We start from the raw sequence: 8,972 nt of genomic DNA, 5'->3' as shown, positions 1-8,972 counted from the left end.
TGTGTGTCTATGTGCACCTGTATGTGCATATTTGATGTGCGTGCGTACACGTGTACTTGAGTGGTGCGTGTGTATGTGTGTGTGCCTGTGCTGGTGGATGGAAGGAAGAGCGGGATCTCCACACCCACGGGGACCCTGGGCACATGACCATTGACCAACTGGGCTGCTTTGTGTGCACCATGCATGTGGGCATGTGCATTCCTCAAGCACTGGGTCTCCTCGTGCACCATCCATGCGGACATGTGCATTCCTCAAGCACTGGGGTCTCTTGTCTTGGATCACCTCCACCCCTACCTGTTGCCTTAGCATCGTCTCAAGCCCAGGTGCAGCTGGGCTTTCTCCGAGGGATGGAATTAACCATAATTGATGAGAAAACTATAGGGGAGCTGTTCCCACTCCTGGAAATAGGGGTAAAATATGGGGCCAGTGCCCCAGTTCCCTGAGCCATTAAGAATGATAATGGCTTCCATTCATCAAGCAATCGGGCACTAGGTGAATGTCTTCACGTACATTCTTTCCTATCATCCTTTTAACACTCTGGAGAAGTTGCTGTTTTAGTCAGTGGTTTACAGATGAAGAAACTGAGGCCCAGAGGCCACAAGACTCATTCAGTTCACACCACACAGCCTGGACCTGAGCCTCAGTTGGCTTGATTGTCAGTCTCGCTCTGAACACCCCAGGGTCATGCAGCCCGTTATTCAGGTCCTGGGCACACCTCATGCTGTGGTCCCAGGAGTACTTTGACTAGGAAGATGGTCAGAACAAGGGGCTTCTCCTTTCCCCTAGACCCTGGGACTGATTCTCTGTGCACTTCCCCAGCTGGAGGACAGACTCCACTCCCTCTCTGATGGGCGAGGGCAAGGGTGAGGACAGACAGTCTTGAGGGTGCTTGTGTCCCTCAGGGCGCGGGGTGAAGCTAGACAGGTGCCTTAACTCCTTACCAGCAATGGGCTCACTAACATCATCACCTCTGAGCCTGTGCTGATTCAAGAGGAAATTGCGGATAAAATATTTGCCTCTCAGGGTTTTGTGAGCATTAAATGAGAGAATATATTTAAATGGCTTAACGCAGTTCCAGGCTGAAAAAATTGCTCAGGAAACGGTATTATTATTAATTATGTTCCCTTCCAAGTGGCAGGGAGCAAACTTGCACTTCATGCTGCATATCTGTACCCATCAGGAGTTCTAGCCAGGAAGGTCTAGATGCCTTCTGGGTCTGATGCTTGTCAGTCTTGTGACACCAGGCATGATATTCATCTTGCTGTGACTTATGTTCCTCACTGGCAAGTGGGGAGGTTCATAAGGTAGCGGATAAGGAAAGGGGAACAGGCGAGGGTCCAGCTAACGTACGCGGCGTGCTTATGGCACAGAAGAGGTGCTCAAAATGGTAGATGTTGTTGTTGACCATCACCATTATCATACCATCATCATCATCATCATCATCATCATCATCATTGTCATCGCTGTATTGCCGATTCATCAAATCATGTAGAAGTTGCCCCAACTCCTGTGGAAACTCGAGCTGCAGAGAGTATTCTCCTTGCCTGGAGATTAGTGCATCCGTACAATTCATAGTTCATTAGAAGAGGCTGTGTGCTGCTAAATGAGTCCCCTAGGAGTTGAGGACATTTCTAAAAATTGTTTTAAGTTAATCTGGAGTATAAAGCAAGGACAGAGAGCAGTCTTTTCCTCGGGCCTCCGTTGTGCTCACTTTGCACCAAGCACACCCTGCCTCTGAGAGGACATCTGTCTTCTTTCTTTTCTCAACCACCTGAACTGGAAGCTCGGCACTGGGGACGAGCGTGTCACCTGAAAGATCATTCTGCCCGTGAGAATATAGGATGCGTTCACCTTGCACTGGGCATCGGGACTTTGTCTACATTCTCCAGCTTTTGTCCATCGGACCAGACCAGATATGAGTGTTCTCAGGTCTTCAGTCTTTCTGCTGCTGTCTCCCAAATTTATTTACTTGGATTTTACGTCCCTCTCAAGTTCTAACACACTTGTCGTCAGTCAATTCATCTATAAATGTTTGTCTCATTTGGTGGCTCTCAACCTGGTTATATGTTCAAATCGCTTGGGGAATTTTATTTGCTTTTTTTTAAAGATTTTATTTATTTATTCATGAGAGACACAGAGAGGGGCAGAGACACAGGCAGAGGGAGAAGCAGGCTCCATGCAGGAGCCTGATGTGGGACTCGATCTCAGGACTCCAGGATCACTACCTGAGCCAAAGGCAGATGCTCAACCACTGAGCCACCCAGGTGCCCTTTGGTGAATTAAAAAAAAAAAAATACTGGCCCACTGAGGCTGAGGGGTAGGGAAAAGAGGAGATGCCAGTCAAAGGGTATGAACTTTCTGGAGACTGCAGCATGGTGACTATTGTTAATAATAATGTGTGTATACTTGAGATTTGCTGAGGGACTAGATCTCAGGTGTTCTTACCACCCACCCACAGGAAAAGTAGCTGTGTGCGGTGACGGCGCTGTGAATTAGCTTGATTATGATAATCATTGCACAATGTGTACATATCACAGTATCATCTTTATACACCTTAAATGTATACAATTTCTATTTGTCCAAAAACAAACAACAGAAGAGCTAGTCGGAGAGCTCCACATGGGGAATGAGGAACATCTGAGTGTGGGATGCTTGGGGTAGGGCGTGCCAGTGAGGGAGGCTGTCAAGGGGTTTTAGAGGAAAATGAGAATACGGGGCACATGAGGGACATGGAATGGGAGGCAGGAGGGATTTTAGCAAGTTGAAGATAAATATGGGTTGTTTTAAAGCAAGATTGGCCCACGATGGACCCTGGGCCAAATCCAGCCTTCTGTCTGTTTTATTTCTACAGCTAAGGCTGTTTCTACATTTTTAAATGGTTGAGGAAAAAAAAAAGTCAGAAGAGAAACAATAACTTAAGACACATGAAAATTATGTAAAATTCAAATTTGAGTGTCTACTAATAAAGTTTTCTTGCACCACACATACAAAAATAAATACTAGACCTGCGTCCCATCTCAGACCACTGAAAGGGGCTCCGGGTTGGGTGTGGAAGGAGGGGTCTGGGCAGCAGTAGCTCTTTAGAAGCTTCTCAGGTAATTACATGGCCCAAGCGGGACTCTAGGTTGGGAAAAATCCCAGCCTTGCAAGGTTGATGAGGAGATTCAAAATGTAGTCATGTCTGTGGAAATTCTTTGTAAACGGGTCAGCAGCATGCGTACAGATGCCTCTTGTCACCTTTGGCTCTGAGATGCAGACCCAGGAGCTGGAGCCCCGACGTGGGTGCCCCCTGGAGCACTGAGCACCCTCTCTGCATGTGGCCCTAACCCCCACACCTGCAGGCTTCCAGGCTCCCTCCTCCCGCCTCCCCAGGCAACCCGGTTGACCTGCACTTGCCACTCCGTGTCTCCCGAACTCGGTGACTTCAGAGGTGGCCTCGCGCCGGGGATCCGCGGGGCCAGATGGAACCCTTGGACACCTCGCCATCGGCTGGGAGCCGACACGGTCCCCGACGGGGACTAAGGCGACCCTCCGAGTCCCCTCGTGCCCACCTAGGGCACCGCGTCACGTCGCCAGGCCCTCGGCCAGGCCTGCCGGCCACTTAGCGCCTGCACCCGAAGCAGCTGCTTGCAGCCGTGTCCTCACGTCGGACAGCGCCTGTGTCAAATCCATTGTCGCGCGGCGTTGCCCTGGCCCTGATTCCGTATGTGAAATCAATTACCGCACATTAGGGCATGTTTAACACTTTAACGGAGGCTTTTTCTGTGCTACCGTTGGCGTGGGGGTGCGATCCCTCAGTCATTACCAAGCCATTGGAAATGGATTGTACATCTGTACAAAGGGACAAGAGGCCGGGGCAGGGGTAAGTGGCTCCAGAGTGTCGGGGGGCGCTCCTTGGGGTCTCATGCCCGCCTCCCCTGATGGAGGGTCCTCTGAGGGGCCTGCTGGCGGAAGATGCACCAGGCAGTTAGGAAGCTATTTGCTCAAACCTGGTGGATGAGAATGGTTCTTCTGAGTCTTTCGGGTGGGCACCTGCCTCCAGAGTGCTGGCTTTGTCCACGGCAGGCCACGCACGGCCTAGTCCCTCCCCGAGGAGGCACGGAGGCATGCTTAAAACCGGATCGCCGTGATATGAACCCTGATCCAGCCACTTCATTGCTGTGAGGCCTTGGCCGAGGCACCCAACCTGTCTGCACCTTGGTTTCTGTATCTGCAAAACGGCGGGAACAACAGCACCTCAACAGCATGGTCAGGAGCATCAGGAGACGCAGATGTGTGCGAAACATTCGGTCCCGTGCCGGGTACGATCTCATAAATCTGAATGCCATAGTCCATTTGGGCTACTCTACCAGACAACCACAGACCGGCGGGCTGATACACAAAGGAAATTACTTCTCACAGTTCCAGAGGTTGGGAAGTCGGGGAGCCAGGGGCCTGCCAATCGGGTGTCTGGTGAGGATGACCAGCTTCCTCGTTCATTACTGTTGTGTCCTCGCTGGCGGGGGTGGGGGGGGATGAGGGGACCCTGAGGGCGCTCACCCCACTCGGGACCCAAAGCCCTCCTGATCTAATCACTCCCCAAAGGCCCCACCTCCAAACACCATCTCACTGGTGATTAGGTTTCAACATGGGAGCTTTGGGGGTGACACATTCGGTCCATGGCACTAAATAAATGTTTTAAAATACGTGGACTTTCTCCCCCTCCTCCTTATCACAGAGCCCCTCGTCCTTCAAACATGCTCTACACCTGCCCAGCAGCACCATATTCTGCAGCCGCTCTTCCTCTTTCTCCCCCTCCTGCGTGCATGTCAATGACGAGGCTGGCCTTGCTTATCTCTGAAGACATTCCCACCTCCGACTCCTAAGTGTGGCCTGTGAATTCGAATAAACACACACACACACACACACACACACACACACACACACACACACCCTCCCTTGCATGCACAAAGACAAAGAAACCGGATGAAGGTTAATTTTTTTGGCCCCTTCTCATAATGACTCATCCATAACGATTTCTACTGGTTGGATTTTCTTCTGTGACAGAAACAATTTACTGCATTCCTGCAAAGCCCATTTTCTCAGCATGATCTAGTTGTGTGGTGGTTTGGGAAGTAATTTACCGATATTTTGCTTCAAAATAGCTTACAAAGACAAAGGGGTTCTGTTGACACCAAGGTGCATTCCTTATGGGCTGGAAAAATAGGATAAAACAATTTAGAAAGTAAAAACATGGTATTATCATCACTTTGAACTTCAGCTGTAAATCACACACCCCTAGTTGAGACTGGCCTCTCCTCCCCTTCATTTGTGCATCTTGCTCTGAGTGCTCTGCAGTGGACTGTTTGCATGGGCAAATTCGTGTTCTACCTTGCTGGAAGCAAGTTTTTCTGTTTGATCGTGGGCCCTATCCTCAGGATGCTAATGCATGTTTTTCTTCCATTTCCTGTCTTTCAAACCTATAAAAGGCAGGCAGCAATCCCAAGACCCATAACTAAGGAGTATTGCCCTCACCTCCCTGGATGCTGTCCTCCTTCCCAGTGCTCGCTCTCCCTCTCTCTTCCTCCCCAACTCTGGACATTCCTCAGCCTGGGAGTGTGGATTCTGGTTCCCCTGATCCTTCTCTGTTCAAACTTCAGACTAGAGAACTACCAGCTGATCTTTGTCGGTCCCCTGACTTTGGGCAGGAAGGGTGAGCCTGTCCTCCTCATCCTTGAGCTCTCCAGGGAAGGAGAATCCTCAGTCTCTCTCCATAATCCGCTCCAGCCTGAGCTCTCCAAATTAGACAGGATTTAGGCCTCGTATTGGTCTTAGAGTTGGCACACATTTGTTATTAGTTTTGCCCAAGGTTTTATGCTCCTTTTAAAATTAATAATGATTTTGGGATTTCATAATGGGCAAGGTTTATGATCGTCAGTCTAATCCTATAAGCCTAAATCCTAAACCAACATGAATTATGCTCAGGACAGCCTAAGCAGCAGATCTTTGATTTCCTGAGCAGTTGACATGAGTAAGGGGAGAGAAATAGCCTTTGTTAGCTCTACATTGTGTTCTCGCCAACCAAGGGGAGCCTGTGAGAATTTACTTCGAAGGAGGAGGGCTTCAAGGACATGATCGAGATTACATTTTGTGAAAAATGCATTTGTGTAAGTTGCATTTATAAATTAGAATGTGAGTCTCTCCATTTTTTTAAAGCAAATGCTGAGTTCCTGTACTATATTTCCAGGCACTTTATAATTTATTCTTTCATTCTTTGCTCATTCACAAACATCTACGGAAGCCCTACTACCTGCTAGCCGTTGTGGTAGAGGCTTCAAAAAAACAAGATTCAAAAGTGATCGCGGCTTTGGAGGAGTTCCCAGATTAGTGGAGGATGTCAACATTCTCAAGAATCTGAGTAGCAAGATCCTTGTCTTGCTCTAGTTGTTATTTTCAGTCCTTTAGCTGGAGCTGAGGAGTGACGGGGCTTCCCGAGAAGCGCTGCTGACTCAGTAGGGAGAATGTCTCCTTCCACATTCATTTCTGCCTCCTGACATCTTGACTCTTCCTTCCTTCTCTCTGCTCCTGCCAGCAGATGAGGGTCTATGTTTACTTATAAACAAAAATACCCGTGACCCATGAGTCACGAAAGGATCCTAGAAAGTGTCAAGTTTCAGAATGTAATCTAGAATCCTGCCTGGTTCATTTTTGTCTGTCCTGACTTCTGCTGTGTCCCAGGCATGTGCTGATTCGTACTTCATTATCATAGTGACAACTGAGTTCCAAGGACAGAATGTTAATTCTCTGTTTCTCACGACTCCAGAGCCATGCCATCAGGTAAGAAGTCTGGTGAGTCTTCAGATAGGCTATTTAAGGCCTGAATTGTCCCACCTCTACTCCACGTTCACGACCAGCAGGAAGGGACGGCACCAACAAGAGGCCAACCGTGATCACAGAATTATCACTGGGCCTCTCCTGGGCCACTGGGCCGCATGAAGGGCATTGTCTTCTTTGTCCTCCCCTCGTGGAGACTGCTGAGCACAGCTAAGTGGTCTCGGACCCCGTGGAGGAGGCTGACAGTCCTCTTGATCCACCAGGAAGCCCTGAATCAGCTACTCGACAAGGCCCTTTTAATTTATTAGAAGGGATGCTTCAGGTGCTTGGAACCAGGAAGGAAAAAAAAAAGTGGGCAAAGAATGTTTCCTTGTGCCTGTGGCATCAGCTTCGAGAATGACTCCTACTTCCAATCTCTTTGACACTTTGGGCACTCAGCTGGTCACCTCCAATAGGAGAAGACTTTGCCCTAGTGTCCCTTCCCCTCCTCTGAGGCCAATGCATTTTATTTAATTGACATCACCCCCATGGTACCTGGACATCTAGAATTTGTCCTAATGGCCCTCCTAATGCCCCAGGGAGGACCCTTGAGGCCAACCCAGAAGGACAGCCTTGGCCATTGAACAGGAGACTCCATTAATTTGGGATGAACTGAGTGTCAGCAAATTGAGTTTCAAGGGCAGCCCAGGAAACCTGTCAATTTGAAGCAGTCTGCTGTGTGTCCAAAGGGTCCTCGGTAGCTGGATTTTGGAGGCTTGTTTACGTTGGTTTATGAAACAGCCACAATCCCCCAGGTAGATTAAGTAATATCTTCATTTAGAACATCCAAAATTGTATGACATTTGAGAGATTTCCTCAACCTTGGCAAGGGCAAACGCTCACTTTATTGCTTTCCCTATTCTTTACTTAAAGACAGCAGACTGCATTCTCCCTCACGGTGACTGCAGGAGCAGAGGTGAGCGGAAATTACCACAGATGTTTTATGATGCTCAAGCCCTTGCAATTGTGCTCCCCAAACTGGCTAATAGCGTCTCTCCTGTGTTTTCTTGTACTGTCTCCTCTAATTTTTCCTCCCATTTCCTTTCCAAGACAAGATCTTTGCCCTTTACGTGAAGCATAATAATACTTAGGATTTATGCAACACTTCGCATTTTTAAGACCCCCAAATGATCATTAATTAGCTAATCCACACAAGATCATGCTTGTACAGCTGGCCAGCTGTTACCCCATTGCACAGATGGGAAAACTGAGGTCCCAGTGGACCGACTCACAACCCAAAGCCAGATATTCCTTCTCCCACATCAGAGCCTCCCTCCACACTTGGCTCCCAGATGGAAAGTCAAGCGAGAAAGAAGAAAAGATCAGAAGTTATCCCTATGTGCTTTCTCGATTAAAATCCAACATGTTCCCGTTTTCAACTATTTGTTCAGTAATCGTCTGAGCTATAGAGAATTCTAGGCCTGTTCAACGGGGAGTGCCTGCCCTGACTGCACTTGGGGGCTACCCATGACTTAAAAAGCTCATCCGTGCTCCTATTCTCCACGTCATCAATGGAAGTTGGAAATAACTTGAGGACTTAAGACCAGTTCCTATCAAACACCTCTTCTGTGGCTTCCTTGGAGTGTACCCACTTGCTAGCGTAGTCACCTAGGCTATGTCGTATTAGCTTATTTGTGAGTGTATCTCAGAGAGCAGAACCTTGTTGTAGTAAAGCTATAATTATTTACTAACTCACCATTTCCACGCAGTCCATCTTGCTCTTGGGATAAAAGTAAACTGGATTGGTCAGACACGATGTATTCCTTTCAAAGCCATGTTGGTTGTTACCCAGCACCCAATGATCTCTCTTACAATTAATTCTCTCCTCGTGTGTCTTGAAGTTCTTTCTCGTAGGCAACTTAGGCATTATTACCATTATCTACTTTTCTGAGCTCTAATCTTTCTGACGTTTTGAAAACATACATTGCATTGGTCTCTTTCTAGTCTCTGGAAACTTTATCCCATCAGTCATGAGTTCTCGAAAATGGGGTTTGTTGAAACTAAAATTCTATCAGTTGATGTTTAATGACAGTGTCCACTAAGTTATAAGACTGAATAGCCGAGGCAATATTTTATTTTACTGTTTTATTTCTTTTTAATTCCCTGCGGTGCTGAGCACT

This window comes from Canis lupus, chromosome 5 (genome assembly GCF_011100685.1).
Source record: "Canis lupus familiaris isolate Mischka breed German Shepherd chromosome 5, alternate assembly UU_Cfam_GSD_1.0, whole genome shotgun sequence".
NCBI lineage: Eukaryota > Metazoa > Chordata > Mammalia > Carnivora > Canidae > Canis > Canis lupus.
This window is presented reverse-complemented; position numbering follows the sequence as displayed.